This window comes from Chelonoidis abingdonii, chromosome 2, assembly GCF_003597395.2.
Source record: "Chelonoidis abingdonii isolate Lonesome George chromosome 2, CheloAbing_2.0, whole genome shotgun sequence".
Taxonomy (NCBI): domain Eukaryota; kingdom Metazoa; phylum Chordata; order Testudines; family Testudinidae; genus Chelonoidis; species Chelonoidis abingdonii.
The window spans coordinates 196,121,625-196,138,427 of record NC_133770.1 but is presented as its reverse complement, the minus strand read 5'-3'; the positions used below and the strand labels follow the sequence as shown (position 1 = coordinate 196,138,427).

The 16,803-nt window shown below is 40.0% G+C and overlaps 1 protein-coding gene across 5 annotated transcripts in view; it reads right to left on the bottom strand.

Annotated features, from left to right (window-relative positions):
• Positions 1-16,803, bottom strand: part of ZNF516 (zinc finger protein 516) — a 155,368-nt gene that overhangs the window by 38,727 nt on the left and 99,838 nt on the right. The window lies entirely within an intron of this gene.

The window sequence follows — 16,803 nt, the reverse complement described above, 5'->3', positions numbered from 1 at the left end:
TCCAATAGTTCTCAAAATGCTTATCTTTAAGAGCTACTGAAGTCTTTGAATCCCTCCAGATCAGTTCACAATCAATTCCACAGAGGTTTTCATCACAGCAGTAATGCTTACTTCACTGAATCCATTTAACATGTAACAGAATTGAGTCATCTGACAAACTTTCAGTTTCAATTAACATGGAGTTAATGAGCCACTGTTATGCAAGCGTGAGGGGACCATGTTCCATCTAAAATGTCAACAATCCAAAGTGATCACCATAACTGGGGGAGTAGTAAAGATGGAGAATGAGTGAGCTGTTCTATAGTTGCACATCCTCTCACATCAACTCATAAAAGCCAATGTTTTAGAAAATCAAGCACTGTTGTTTAATATAACATTGGCGCCATAGGCATTATTCTAAACTTGCACAATGTAAAAAGTATGTTTTAGGCTGAAGTTTCACTGCAAATAAAGTCTATTTAGCCCCAGCTTTAATTCAGGCAAAAAGTCTTAAGCTTTTGTTAATTCAGTGTAATTAGGTTAAAAATAACCCATAGATTTGCAATCTTATAAAGGTTGAATGCTCACTCTGTTAAGATCATTTTTCTTTCAAATTCTCAAAGGAATGAAATCTAGAAAAAAACTTGTTTTTCCTGTCTTAGAGGGAGGAAGACCTTCTGAAAGCACATGAACACCACAACCAGCTAAACGTATAATTTGAAACAAAGACACTGCTGCAGGAATGTAATTTGACACTGCACATCTGTGTTATTTTCAAAGCACATCTGTCCAATATTTGTGAACTAGATCTTGGGCTTCCAAATAGCGAGGTCCTTTGACCAACATGCTAAATAATAAATTAAAGTAAATAATAAAACATTCAATTGTAGCGATAATCAATAGAGACTGCACCAGCCTAATGGACAAGTTGAGAGCAACATACAGTAAGTAAGGGGTTCAAGACAAACTGTGGAACTGTTGCTCGATGGGACTGTGGAGTTGGGAAACACTACCTGCCACTGAATCTGAAACGGATTAGGATGCTAAATGGACACATGAAATAGAAACCCATTACTCCTGCAAAGCTCTGTGCTCATCTGATATTTTTTGGATTTGATCTCACTTTGGCACAACTTGTACACCTGGATATGCCAGCAAAGGTTATGGAGTTGAACTAGCTTTGGAGTAGTGATATACTCAATGTAGGACTGGATTTGGGAAACCATAAGGAGCCTGGGAACAAGAGGAAAAGGTAGCTCTTCCAAACCACCTAACAACAAAAGGTACAGACACAGGGATGGGAGCTCTGGAGTAGGCTGCTTATCTTTCTACCCACACTAGTGCAGCTTAGCTACCAGGGAAAGAGGATTGCCTGTGTGAGAAATGCAGCGCAGAATGAAGAAATATATTAAATCATTTACACACTAACTAATGCACAGTTGTTAGGTCAGCACCTCAGGTGGGAAGTATTCTTTGGCATACAGTATGGTAGACCAGGAGGTAAAGAGAAGACTCCAAGGGGTAGATCCTCAGCTGCTGTAAAAGGTCATAGCTCCACAACACTACTGAAGAGCTTCTCCTAAACATTCCAATTATTCATGTTTTCGCTAAAAGAATCCCACTAACTCACAAGATGTCTCTATAATCCTGCAAACTAGGTCAGCTCAACTGGACCCACAGTTCAGTGTTCACCAGCCTTTGAATACATCCCATTCAGAAGAAGGCACTTTGCTTGACATGAAAATTTCAGTACTCCAGGAAGCCACTCTTGCCATCAATCACTGGCAATCAGAGAAGGCCTGCTTATTCGGCATTGTCATGGGAGAGGTGATCAGGAAAGTGCACAGGCGAGGAGCAAAAAGACCACAAAAGGAGATACACAAAAAGAAAAGGTGTGTTTATCAGAGAGAGAACCAGAAAGGAGGAGTCTGATTATTTTTTAAGCCTGAAAATAAAGTATAACTATGAAAAATCCAGGACAAAGCTTATTTTTAGGATCTAGTAACTGGCATATCACATCATAGTCGTGGCTCGTCTGATCCAGAATCCTTTCTCTGGCATTGGCTGGTAAAAGCAGCTTAAGAAGAAGATGCAAAAAAAACCCCATAATGGACAATTACAGAATACTCTACCCATTGGTAAAATTTCTTCCTGATCCCAGACAGCTAGAGGTTGGTCTATGCCTGGAAGCAGGATGATTCATATCACTCATCCATTTTAACCCTAACTAATAAAACTGTGAATGTTGTTATTCATATAACTGTCTACATTTTTTAAAAATGCTGCTAAGCTCTTGGCCTCGATAATATGTTGTGGCAATGAGTTCCAGAGGTTTATTATGCAGAGGTAAAACAAGGCATGCCAGCACACAGTGCTTTATGATGTATGATTTTTTTTCAAGATGAGTACAATGCATTGCATTCAACTGGTCTTTGTAGCTTCTTTTTGGATACAATTTAACTGAGATTCCACACTGCATAAGGGATGTCCTCAATATGCAGGATGGATGGATGCTTTAGGCAAAATACCAGCAGCAATTTTAACAGGTTGGCTCAGGAGCATTTCCATAAACCATAAGCCAAAATCTATGCCATATATAGACAATGTTTTGCCACTATTCACATGTAGGTCCAAATGATACTTCAGGTCAGTGTGAAGCAAAACACAGCTGTGCCATTGTTCTAATCCTCTCACTGGCTCTTCAGCTACTAATATTCAGATTAAACTGCAACCCCACAAACACACATAACCAATCAGAAGTGAATCATAGCCTATTCTTCCTCTGCACATAGGTATATAGAAGGCAGTATTTGATCTAGTAACAGCTGTAAAACAAAAATTTAGTATTTTTGCCTGCTCCCCAGCCCTCCACCTCAACTGAAACAGGATACTAACTATCTCCTTAAATTACTGGTATGAAATATTACTTTAGTCAGTGCAACACAGGCATAACTGTCACAAGAAATGTTTGAGATTTTATTATGGCCTGGTCAAAGCAAAAAGCCATGAATGGGATGCCTTTGGGATGATCCTGAGGGACTATATTTCACATTTGCCATAGAAACATTTCCTGGCACAGCAGTCCTTCTTTTTCTTTTTTCCCTCCACCAACCTCTCTCTCATTTTTATCTTAAGTCATTCTTTCTTAGGTAAACTTGAACTATCTCATCTGCTGTACCTAAAAGGACTTTTTGCACTACAAAGCATCACATGAGTGCTACAATTTTGTCTGTCATTGTTAGCTGGCCAGCACCCGGAGAGAAAGAATTCTGTATGGAGCAGCTGGTAGGTGGCTGCGGATATTATCTCATGCCCTCAGCTTAGGCACAATTTTAAATATTGATGACGTCACAGACCACTGGAGAGTAAAGCAGGAATGCATGAAACACTTATCTTTATGGGAATTCAAGGTCTAGCAGTATAAGAACACTCTGGGATTAGAATGGTTCTCCAGGAATATATCATTTATAATTGCCATTGCCTATGCTCCATTATGCATCCTACACAAGTAGATGGAAATCAGACACACACACTCCTTATTCCCTCCCTAACTCTGCCCCCCACCAAACCAAAATTCAGAATGGGTTGTACATCTGTTTTAACTCATAGGGTTTCTTGTAAAATGCCTTCGAAAGCAGGCTAAAAATCTGAAGATAATGAAACCATGATCAATATTAAGCACGTGTTTCTAAAGAACTGAACTAGTTAGATAAATTTGACTGCTTTTTTGGATAGCATTTCAAAATTTGGGGATGAAGGAAAAGAGGTAAATGTAATGTATTTAGATTTTAGTAAAGCATCTGATACAGAGTCTCACTTGGATATGAACACTATCACATAATTTGAAATTTGGCTGAAGACAAATGATAATGATAAAAGGCCAAGTATCCAGAAGTGGAACTAAACAATACGTTAAATTAAATTTTCAGGTTACATTCATTTTTTTCATAGAGTCTTAGTTTCCAAAGCCAGAAGGGACCACTGTGATCATCTAGTCTGACCTGTTGTATAACACAGGACATAGAATTTCACCATATTAATTCCACGAGTAGATCTTTTAGGAAAACATCCAATATTGGCTTTAAAAACTGGCAGTGATGGAGAATCCACCACAACCCTCAGTAAATTGTTTTAAAATTTGGTTGTAAAAACCAATGCAAACAGGGAAATAAAGCAATGGACTGAGAGAGAATAAAAACATTGGCTGAAATTAATAAAATGAGATTCATCTCAGAAAAAAATGCAAGCTAAGACATGTGAGGGAAAATTCCTCAAAAACCAGATGGCCAGTGGAAGGGACAAATCTGGAAAGCACTGATGTTGAAATAGGTAGATGTAACAGTGGACCCCAACTTAGACATGAGTTTGTAACAAACATTTCTTCAGCCTAGCCTTCACAAATAACAGCATCTGATAACAAGCACAAAAAATATTTTCCCCCTAGGCAGAAGGTGCTGCATGTGACAATTTAGTAATGTTGCTTAACGCATTACCCCAACATGTAGATATCATAGTGATGGGCTCATTGTAATCCCAAAAGTAGAATATAATAGAATGGGATATGGCAGCAAAAAAGTGAAGACAATTTTGGGCTGCAAACACAGATGCATCACATCTTGGGACAGGATGGCACAATTATCCTTTTCTACATCACTCTAGTTACTGTACATGGAATATTGTACACAGTACTGGACAGCAGTCTACTAATAAATACTGACAATCTGGAGGGAGTTCAGAGAACCACAACAAAATAATTAGAGGGCTGGGGGAAAGGACTTAAGAAGAAAGATTAAAAGAGTTAAGTACATATAGCTTGGCTAACTGATGGCTAAAATGGGATATGTTAACAGTTTAGGCAGGCAGATATACTGGATGGCCTGCTAGGCCTTTCCCATCTCTCTGCAAAACAAGTAAAAAATCTTAAAAGGTTATTATCCACAGACCAGAACTGCATTGGAGACAGATGCTAAAACAGGTATAGACTAATTCTGATCTTTTCATGCATATTTACCCAATACATCATCAGACTTGCTTTCTGATAGAGCATAAGACAATCTGCCATTTGGGTCCCATGATCCTGCTTAGCAGTAGGTTTGTCCCGCAGGTTTGACTAGGCTGTCATCAGGGATGTGTTTTCTTAACGTAAATGTGTTTCCTGTTGCAGAGGGTGCTGTTCTCACCTGCAGAGTATCTGCCTTCTCTTCCTGTTTGTACCATCTCTAACCTCTCCTTTGCTATCCTCTCTTTCAGAGCTTAAATGCAACCATTATTAGTGAGTGGGCGCAAGCAGAAGAGGTAGCTCCTCAGTACCTCACTTGTCTTTCTAGCAATGATATCAGACCACAGCCCTCTCTAGCATACTGGCAGGGGGGTGGGAGACAGTATTGCACTGGGTAGAATGCAAAATGTGGCTTTTCTTTCCTATTTTCTTCTTTCTCTAGGGCCAGGGAAGGCAGAGGAAAAAGAGAACGAGACATCATGGTACTGAGGGGAAAAAAGCTACAGTGATGTAAAAAGATACATCTGTTAAGGCCTACTCAATATCTACTTGAGCTTAAATACAATGGCCTCTCATTTCCAAAACAAAATGTAGGACAGTTTGCAAGGGAAAGTTGTAACTTCAGACAGTGACATAAGTTTTCTCCTCAGAATTATTACATTTTTTTTTAAAACTCTAAGAGGCAACATATTTCAAGAATATCATATGTGCGCATGTGTGTTTAATTTGCATAAATATAACCCCTATTCCTTGTTGTTGAGATGCTGCTAAAACTTCAAAAATATTTATAAACTCTTTTAAACGTGCTTCCAGAACTGCTCTTCACTTTTTCGGATTCTCTTTAATAATAAACTGGTAGACCAACTTTTGAACTCGGACTACACCATTGCTTCCAACAGTAAAAGGTGTAGGTTACTGAAGTTGTGCAATTTCAAAGTAAGTTTTTTGGACCCAAATATCTGATCCAGTTGTGGCCAAAGTGTAGTCAGACAGACATCTATTACCAGTAGAGCCCTGCGCAGATATCAAATTTATATCCATGGATATAAAGTAGACATTCAAGGAGCTGCAGGGCTCTACCGGGAACGGCAGCAGTAAAAGCAGCCACACATCTGGCCACCACTTGCAAGAGCCAGCATCCCACATGGGCAGCTTCTTCAGCGTAGCTATACTGCCCCCAGCCCTGCCCACCGGGGCAAGCACCAGCCTTAGTGTTTTGCATGCTTCCGGACTACTGCGACGAGGGACAGCTGCTGTTGAGCCTGGTGCCCACCCCAGTGGGCAGGACTTAGGCTGCGGAAAACAGAAGCCTGCAGGAGACTCTGAGAATTCTGGGACTAAAAGACTCCAGCCAGGTAAGGCCAGGAACGGCCTGCCAAAAGCAGGGTAGAACCAGAGTGAGGCTGGAAGGCTTGGATCTTTCTCCTGAGAAAAGGGGAGAATCCCCAGGATTGACTGAGACGCCAGGGGGGAAAAGACTCCAGGTGGGAAGGCTGGGGAGGGGCCCAGGAGAGAAAAGGACTCTTTTCTAGGTGAAGGGGAGAAGCCCCATGACTAAACGTTGTTATGAATAATATATAAATGATTACATAAATAAATTAGACCATAAGGGAAATGTTTTAAGGACTCTGGACTGGTGGAGTTTATTTATAGAGCCCCAAAGAGGGGAAACTGAGGTAGGGCACCACAGTGCCATTCCTAGCCACATGGGAGGCAACTGACCCTTTATGGGGGCAAAGTTTGAACTTACCCTTATATAGGGACACAGACTTACAAGGACTAAACTGGAGTCCTCACACACTGCTGAAATGACTATACTAGCAGTTAATAGGGTAGTATTGAGCTGTACAAGGGACAGGATTAACCAACCCCTCACCTACCCTCACTACCTTCTTGTACTAATTTTGGAAGTGACACTTAATGGCTAACTTTTTTGGCGGTTAAGTCTTTATACTGCATATATTGACCATAGTTCTTGAGATTCTTGAGATCAGATTTACTGATACACAGTTTGGTCAGTCTGCTTCAGCACACTTGACTCACTAATGCACTCCTTTTCATGGAGTGACGGCAACGTAAACTGAAATAACACTCTGAGGATTCAGAGCTCAGGAATCTAAGAACAAGTTCCAACTGTTCTACTCAGCTACGTATTCCCTGATTATCTAGCTGTGAAGAAGGACTTTCTATTTTACATCATACTTATTACATTAATACTTAATACATCCTTATTACATTTCATTGATTTATCTCTAGCTGGGGCTATCGGTTGGGGATGTTGCCTCTGTGTTTTACTACAGTAGTTGAGCATTTGAAGAATGTCTTTTAGTTTTTGTTACAGCCAAAGATTAGTTAAAATACAAGTGTTTTTATTTGTAGTAAATGTGGAGACATGGGTAATGAGTACATTTCTTTTATATTTCTTAGCATAAACACATTAGGATAATATTATTTTTGAGCATATTCTTGCAAACTTGCTGCCTTTTAATTCTTGTTTTACTGATTGTTTATGGTCTCCAGTGGCACCTTGGACTGTTTACTCATTAGATTTCCTGAACTGACTTCTTATTTACTTTTTAAACTCATGATTGAAAACTTCAGTTCAAGAAGACATGAAAATTACTGGCCACTTTAACCTGAAAACTTCTTGTAAAGGGCCTGGACAAACAAAACCAATGCTTCTACAGGTATAGAAAAAAAAGAAATACATGTTTTGCATCGACATTTCTTGGGTGGGGCGGAGGGAGAGAGAATAGTTATCTGCACAATACAATCTGAAGTCTTTTTGAAATCTTTCTATGACACAATTTAGCTTCCTTATTTCTACTCTTCCCATCTCAAAGTAGGTTGTACTATCACACTTGCCATGAGGATTAAATGAATGATGCTTGGAGCTCTGAATTCCACATTTATTAGGACCACATTATTTCAAGTTGTGTTTCTTGAACATTTTTTTTCATAATTTCCCCCCACTCTCTGAAGGATAACACAAAATTTATTCTAAAGGGCCATTTGTTTTATTTTATTGTTTTATACTCTGCAACTTCAAGCTTCACCCACAAACTGCACTTTTTATTCTTGCTGTCAAAACACTAAATATTGCCCAGGTTCTGTGGTAACCATAGCCCCAGTACATGAATGGCTAAACGACCCATTATATTGTTCACTTCACTTTCTCAACAGAACTGTGAAACATTCCACAAGATGAATGAGAAAATGCCAACGGAATTCACAACGCATAACGTTTTTGATTCTGAATCTGACTAATCACTCCAGCATTATCTGGGAGGACACCTGCTGCTTGTGAAAACAAAACCTACTGAGCTCTTACAATCTGGGCAGCAAAAAACATGAACAGGCAACCAGCAGACTAATTCAATAAAGTTTGTTCAATTCTAGGCTGCACATGGAGATTTTTTTTTTTCAGAGATGCTAGGTGTATGAGGCTTGCATCTTGGAAAAATCTGAAAGGCCTCAGAACTGATTAGAAAACATTGATAACAAATATTTAATTCAAACTTGCCATTCTAAGGTAAAATGAGATCAGTTATATTACACCATACAAAAGAACCCCTTCCACAAGGTATTCCCTAGCTCAGTAAGACCACAGATTACTCTGCATAGACATAACACTTTAGTTATGTCACACTTAACGGGTCACCTTTGTAAAAGGATCCTGAAACTGGCATCCAATGTTGTGGCACAATTAACTGTCAACATAAATGGTACCAGGCTGATCTGCTTTTCAGGCATAATAAGATAATTTGTAAAGAATTTTACACCCACTTTGCAATTAAACGTGGGTGTAAAATTCGGCAGACTGAAGAGAGAGGATGATGCCAAAGTACCAAGAGGAGTAAAGAAATGGATATGGTGTTGACTGTGTGTGTTGATGGATATTTGTATATACATTTCCTTATGGAATATTTTACTAAGCTATCTAGGGGACTGACCTTTCAGGCTTCCAAAGACAAAACTCCAGAGGCTTTCAGGAGAAACCCTACATACAGTAAGCTCTACTCTCCCCCCACATAATAGCTTCCTTATTACCGTCACCTTCAAAGACCCATCCAAAGGGCCTCATCCAGTCTGGCAAACTTTGTGCTGAGGCCCGAGAGCAGTGGTTCTCAACCTAATCAGCACTAAGCTGTGACCCATGTAACACTCTCAGGGCCATAAAGGTAGTATTGGATGGGGCCCAAAATGGTAAATAGGTTGAGAACCAATGTTCCAGAGCCTCCCATTTTCAAAGTAGTGTGTTCTGGGGTTCTGTGTCCTAGAAATTGCTGGTACTGTGTCCAGCAGAGAGGCTGGGTAGAGTTTTATGTTCACTAGTTATAGCTGAGTGTGTTACTCAGGTTGAATGGTGAGGTGGCCACAGCTGGCTACACTGCCCCCATAGAGTGCAGGAATCTCTATGTTTTTATTTTTATGGAGTATCTGTGTCCATGCCTTCAATTATGTTTTTAAACCATGATGCTTAGAAAATCCATGTAGTTGGGGAAATGGACGGCTCAGAGAACTGGTAATGAGATACCAGCCCTTTCAACTCTGCCACTAGTCTAGGGTAAGTGATGAATTAGAATCATCACGTGGCAGCAGCTGAGTGATCTGTGTATTTATTGATAGAAATATCTATGACTTACTATTATAGTATGGGAGCTCCTCACCAACAGTGCCCTCTCAATTGCACTAGGTGACACATGGTGAAAAGTGAGGCACAGAGAGATTAAGTGACTTATCCACCAACATTCCTGACTTTTAGTCCTGGCCCTTAACTTCAGACCAACCTTCCCTGATCCCTAGAGTAAACTCAGGGCAGAAACCACCACTACAGCTGATACTAATTGACACCTTGTTGACATCTCAGAGAACAGCTCAAGGACTCAATGAGTATGGAATCTTAACTACATCTCACCCTTAGATGTGTCCCTCCAGGTCAGAGCTGAGGCACATTGTCAATATAAACTGTAAGCTCCCCATGGCATGTACCATTTCTCCTATCTCTTCCACAGTCCTGAGCCCAGTGAAGGTGCTTAACAAGTAAACAATAAATATAACAACCGTGGGCAAAACAGAGATACAGTAGGACTACATATATACATCACGAATACAAATATACTCTTAGATATTTAGCTAGACAAAATAAAACTGTAAGACTTGGCATTGCCTTAAATTTTCCTGATCACAGACACTGTAAGAACATGTACAGGATATCAATATACCACATGGTCAGGCAAATAAGTTAATGCCCTTTAAAAATAAAAGTGATTAGGCAAGACCACAGCAATCTGACCCTAATATAGTTTAGAGGCAATTCCACAGCTACCAGAAATACCATATAAAATTATGAAGCTGATCCCAAACTTAAGCACAATACTTCTCCATTGTGCAGCAGCTAGGTATGCCTTTGTGTTTGGCCCTGCTCATTAGCTTTGGTGCAAATGAGGAGAATGAAAGGGCATAGGATCAATAACACAGCAGCATAAGTAAATTAGTGGCAGGATTTGGTTTGGTTTTATAATTCAGGCATGGAAAGAAAAATCCAGTTTGTGTAGATGCATAAAAAATGTTTACAGTGGAGATGGAAAATGATGACTCAATTTTTGTTTTAACAAGTGCAGCCTGCCTGTGTAGGCACTCCAAATAGAGAACCAAACACTGGTAAATCTTCGTGGTGCCAACGCTCAGACATGCCAAAATCTTGGCTACTTCACCACCACCTGTTTTCCTTTCTTACAATGTACACCTCTACCCGATATAACATGAATTTCAGATATAACGAGGTAAAGCAGTGCTCGGAGGGGGGATGCGCACTCCAGTGGACCAAAACAAGTTCGATATAACGCGGTTTCACCTATAACACAGTCAGATTTTATGTATTCCGACGACAGCATTATATCGGGGTAGAGGTGTATTATTAAATTAATGAGGCTTTCCAAGCCAGGAGTGTGGAAAGACTGATAAAATGCTTAATTCTTGCTACCAGAAGCCAAGGGCATTATAGAATTGACCAAACTAAACCACTTTAGAGGGAAGGAGGAGGCATGCTGCCAAAGGTTCTCAAGACCATTATTTCTGCTTCTTTTCTGGCTGGAAATAAGGGGCTTTGACAGGAAAGGAACCAAGGCAGCCAGAACCATGACAGGGCAGCTGGTGGATGGCAAAGATGGCAGACTTTTGGAGACAAATATAACAAGCAAGAGCAATATTGGTTGTAGGATCCACAGGGTACAAGACATAACAGCCATTTTAGGACAGAGGATCATATCCACAGTCAATGCAGCACCACGATGGAGTGTAATGACTGAAGAGGATCAAAGCAATAAGATGAACTGACAATTCATGTTAAAAAGCATCTCTAAAAATGTAAATCCTTCAGGTAGCTCTAAGTGAGTCTCCAAAGAGCAAAAGCATGGCAGCAACTGGAAGAATGAGTTAAGAAATACTAAAGAATGGGAATGGGGAGGTCAGTAACCACACTAAAAAGGAGCCAAATCCCTGGCCAAAGAGGAGAAAAAAGGAAGCCCAGAAACAGAAGATGACGCAAGAAGTAGGGGAGAATTCAAACTACAATTTTCTACATTCTTGCTTTTAGGACCCCATGGGCTGAGCTATCCCTGCTGAAGATAGTGTCAAGCTTCCTGGGTCATGGTCATGCACACATTTTTCCTGCACAGAGCACAATACAGCCCAAACTTATACAAAATAGGATGTAAGTGAGCTTGGTTTTGGTGAAAGATACCAGGTTAAGAAACCTGGAAAAACAAGTCCTTTATCCACGAGACAACACAGACGTTCCACACGGCCTCACCAAATGTATCTCAACTTTGAGCAAGAAGAACCAATAGGTGTAAAAGCTGTATTTCAGGCTGCATGCTGACTGAATTAGTGTTACTATTTGTTAAGAACTGTTTGTGTCTTGTGTCTTGTACAGCGCTAAGCAAACTAATACAGATCCTGCCCCTGAGGCACTCACTGGGTATGTCTATAGGGCAATCATAGCTAGATCTAGCTAGCTGAATAACAATAGCAGTGAGGCTGCGGCAGCACAGGCCCAGGACCCTGGGTATGTACTTGAGTACCTAACCCATGCTGCCACGCTAAGAGCTAGCTAATCAAAGACAGTTCAGGTATGTCTACACATGCTGCAATCTCACCTCTGACTGCAGTGTGGACATACCCTCTGGCAGTGATGCTCAAACTTTTGTACTGGTAACCCCTTTCACTTAGCAAGTCTCTGAGTCTGATCCCCCCATACAAATTAAAAACACATTTTAATATATTTAACATCATTATAAATGCTGGATGCAAAGTGGAGTCTGGGGTGGGGGCTGACAGCTCATGATCCCTCCTATAGTAACCTCATGACTCCAAGGAATCCTGACCCCCAGTTTGAGAACCCCTGCCCTATAGTCTAAGAAAGGCATAGTAACACCAGAGCAAAGTGTTAACGTGGAATGTTACATTTTCTAAAAGTCTTATTGCTGACAGCTGTTCCCCAGTTTTGTAACGCTGAGATGGAGAAGGCAGTTGCTTGATGCAGCTCAATGTTTGCAGGCCTCACAGAAGAAGCTAGTCTTTAGAAGAATTTGAATGAGAAGGCAGGCAGTGACAAGCGCACTGGGATTCCATGGAGCACAGAATGAACGAGCAAAGACACATCAGAAGAAACAATGGGATGGTTAGGATGTCATCACTAGAGAAACAAAGGGATCAGCGGGACAAGAAAAGAAACAAGATCCAAGGTGCAGCCTGGGCAAAGCTGAGTTGAACTCTGAAGGTGAGGCTGGGAAGTTTAAACCAGATACAGCACGCAACAGGGTGCCAGAGGAAGGATTCACAGGCAGTCTGACAGATGAGGTGGTGGATGGATGAAAAATTTATTTTAGCAGCTGTCTTTTGGATGGACTGAAGGGGAACAATGTGGAAAATGGGGAGATCTGAGAGGAAATGGCTACGAAGACAAGACTTTGGCCTCTTTGCTAAGGCTGCCAAATAGGGTGCCATTAAGTATCCATTGTGGTAATGGTAACAGCCATCCACTAGGAACTGAATTCAAACCAAACTAATTGCACACAGGCCACAGAAAACCTTCACTGGGTAACTTTAAGCTACCACTGACTTAGGCCTTTGAACCAGTCGCCTAGAGGTAAAAGGCTCTGTCTCCAGCCACTGTATTCATACTGATGAGCTTGTATGCCAGCAAATTCCATTGGTTGATTAAATACTAGGTACAACTGCATTTCCTTTTCCTTTCTTTCCTGCGTCCTCCCTTGCTCCTTTGTATAAGAACAGAGGAAACTACAACAATAACTATGTGTGGCGTTTCTAAAAAGGTCAACAGGCCTTTCAGCCCAAGCATGAAACAACTCTGTGACAGCCTGACTGAGATCACCAAAGACATTAGCCATTTACTGGCAACTTCAGTAATCTCCTTTAAGAGCTAATGAACAAAGAATCCTAGAATCTACAAGAATCCTCCATGAACAAGAAAGCAGAGGAGGGGATTATTTTGGGGTGAATTGCACTTTTAAAGTTTTATTTTGAGGTAATTTTCCTTTCAAATTGAGGGGTGAATTTTAATGCTTGTGAGAAACTGAATTTATTGACTTACTCAAAGCTCCCAAGTTCTTAGCAATTTGGAAAGGTTGGTAGCAATATATCATGTTTAAAATAAGTTTTATATACAATGAAATATTAATTCTACAGCTCAGCAGTGAGTCATAATTAGTTCTACGACTCACCACTGTAGGAAGAGATAAAGGATTGTTGTTAATACTGTAAAACTTTCAGTATTTGAACTACTGCACAGTGAATTCAGGAATTTACCCAAGTATTCCAATTAGTAACAAGGCTTAAGCTTTAAGTGCGGCAGAAGCAAAGGAAATGCTGAAAAACACTGCCACAGGCTGGCATAGTTTGGCAGTTCTCCTTTTTAAAAAAATAGACAAAAACATATCCAGAGGAGTTGGAAAGTGGCTTAGATTTCTCCTTTCTCCTCACCTTTTTTGTTTTTGAGAAGGGGCACAGGAGGAGGAGGATTGTGGCAAACATTATCTATGTTTTGACCTCTCACCCCAAGAGGTGTAACACTTGCAGATACTGCTTTAAGTTGTTTTAAACATGCAAAACTCTAAGGAAAAATGGAGAGTGACCACAATTAATGCTACCAAAAAAGAAAATGATGTACTACAGAAAGCAGACCCCTTTTGGTTGCTTGCATCAGTCTTAAGGCATAGACTCTAGTTATCAACATACACCTCCACCCCCATATAACGTGACCCCATATAACACGAATTCGGATATAACGTGGTAAAGCAGTGCTCCGGGGGGGCTGGTCTGCGCACTCTGGTGGATCAAAGCAAGTTCCATATAACGCAGTAAGATTTTTTGGCTCCCGAGGACAGCATTATATCGAGGTAGAGGTGTACTTCAACATACAACGTACCAAAAAAAAAAAAAAATTACATTTAAGGTGTCAGACTGCTCCCACTGGCAAAACCCCACTGATGTCAAGATGACCAGGGAAAGGCCTAAAAAAGAGCAAGCCTAAGAAATAGGCCCATATAATCCAGATTTTTAAATATCATCATCAGTGAGGAAAACACAGTTGCTATACATGGAATAGATCTTCCAAAACTGAAAAGGTAAGTAGTTACACTGCTTTTCTCCCATCAATCAGGGTATGATAGGAGGAAGAAGAGTAGGAAAAGGTACTATTGTAGTGATGGAGATGAGGCAATGTCAGTATCAATAAAATGTTTTTTAAATCCTTTCATACATAGGTGCACACAGATTCACATTAAGTATATTCCTTCAGACCTGTTTAATCTGTGTTTTGTTTATCTGCATGTCTGGCTATGTAAGGTTTAGGTGGTAACTAAACTTTATAATATGAACTGTATACAAACTGACTTGGTAATCAGATTTTCTTCTTTAATCAACATAAAAATGTGGCTTCTAACGTGACTCAGAGTAAGCAAGCCTGACTATCTGTAGGTTAACGAGGTTACATATCTTCACAAATTAAGTTATGTATCTCACAGCATTGTAATCAAATCTAGTGTACTTCTTCCACATGAAGTCAGGGTCTAACATGTAATTAAATGATTTCAAGTTTTACAGTCCAAATCTCTCAGTCCATCTGCAACACAAGTGGACTCTGTCCTGTCACAAACACATTCTAAAAACCACAGTTTCCCAAATAACACAGTTATAATATAATTTGTCATGTATACATATCACGAGACTGCAGTGCATACAAATAAAATCTCTTATTTCTATGGCCATTATACATGTTTGTATAGTTTTTTTAAATTATACTAGCAACCTAGAATGTGTTAGTGTGTGCTCTTTGATTGGAGAGAAATAGAGGCTTAAGATACCGAAGTTGACAGCCATGATGATTTAGTACTAGATTCCTCAACTAGATCACCTAAGTTTTGTAAATCCATCCTTCCTACAACTTCTGCAGACATGCTCATAACAAATACATGGATTTTCCTCCCACAGGCAATGGCCCAGCATTGAAGAAGCATTAAAGTCGCTTCTGTTATATAAAAACAAAACGAAGCATAAAAAACAAAAGACATGATTAACAACACTGTAAAGGAAACTTGTGGATCTGATTTGCCAACATTTTAATTACACCTCACAGAGTCACCTGATCCCAGGAGGGGTTTATTTTGAAGGAGGACAGACAGGTAGTGGTTTCCATTTGTGGTGGCAGGGAGAAATAGCTTTAGGTTCCACAGAAGCTCTGTAGCTAGAGGCCACTGTGGGATGTGTGTTCAATCACCTGGGGAGTGCAATGAATCAATGAACCAGCTGCCTTGACCATGTCCCTTCCCCATCCAGAACTACACAGTTTTTGAACAAAGCTAACTCCTATACTCTTGTGAGAACCATCCACCTTTCAGGCTTTCCTCCTTGGAGGCCTTGCACATGGGTTTTTATTGGCTTCTTGTGCTGATCCTAGCCCTTTAAACTACTTTTAAAATAAATCAAAAAAAGAGTTAGAGCAAGTTGAGAACTTTAGCCCATGGGCCATCTCCTGTTATCCTTACTCAGGCAAAACAACCACTGACATCACTTCCTGAAAGTCAGAGAGAGTCTTCTTCAAGTAAGGAGTGAAGGATTGGGTATCGTATGCCAGTATTTTTCCTATTTGAGTTTCCACTACTATGGGTGCCTCTCAGTATGAATATAGAATCTCTGTTGTTTCCAAACATTGCATTGGCTGTAGTTAATCAACACAGGGTCAATGCATTAGGTTAACAATGTACAAACTCCATTACAATACCATGTGTCATCCTTTAAACTGGGTGCTTGTGATATAAGGACAGGTTTGACAGTTCTACATACAGCTGTGGGGAATAATGAAATCTTTGAAAGACAGTAGTGATAAGTGACCTTGTAAGAGCTTTTTGCCAACCTAATAAATTATAACTCTGTATTGAAACAGTATGATTTTGTTTAAAAGCTTCCACATACAATGTTAACAACTGGCCCCAGTTTTTAAAGGCAAAGCCATTTCTTCAACTGTTTTGAAATTTTTTAGAACTGCTAAATGTTTATAATGTTCCGGACAAGGATAATATAAATGGTCTTTGTTTAGAAGATAATACAATAAGATGCTGGCATTCATTTGGAGAACAGCTGTCTCCAGCATGCCCACTATATATTGCATTTACTCAAAATATCACTAGATGGCACCTGTTCACAATTTATAAACCAAACCATAGTCTTTCAATTTGCATTGTGTGTGGTCCCAGTTTCTTTGGAAATTGTAACTGACAGAATATCAAGCTTTGGCCCATAAG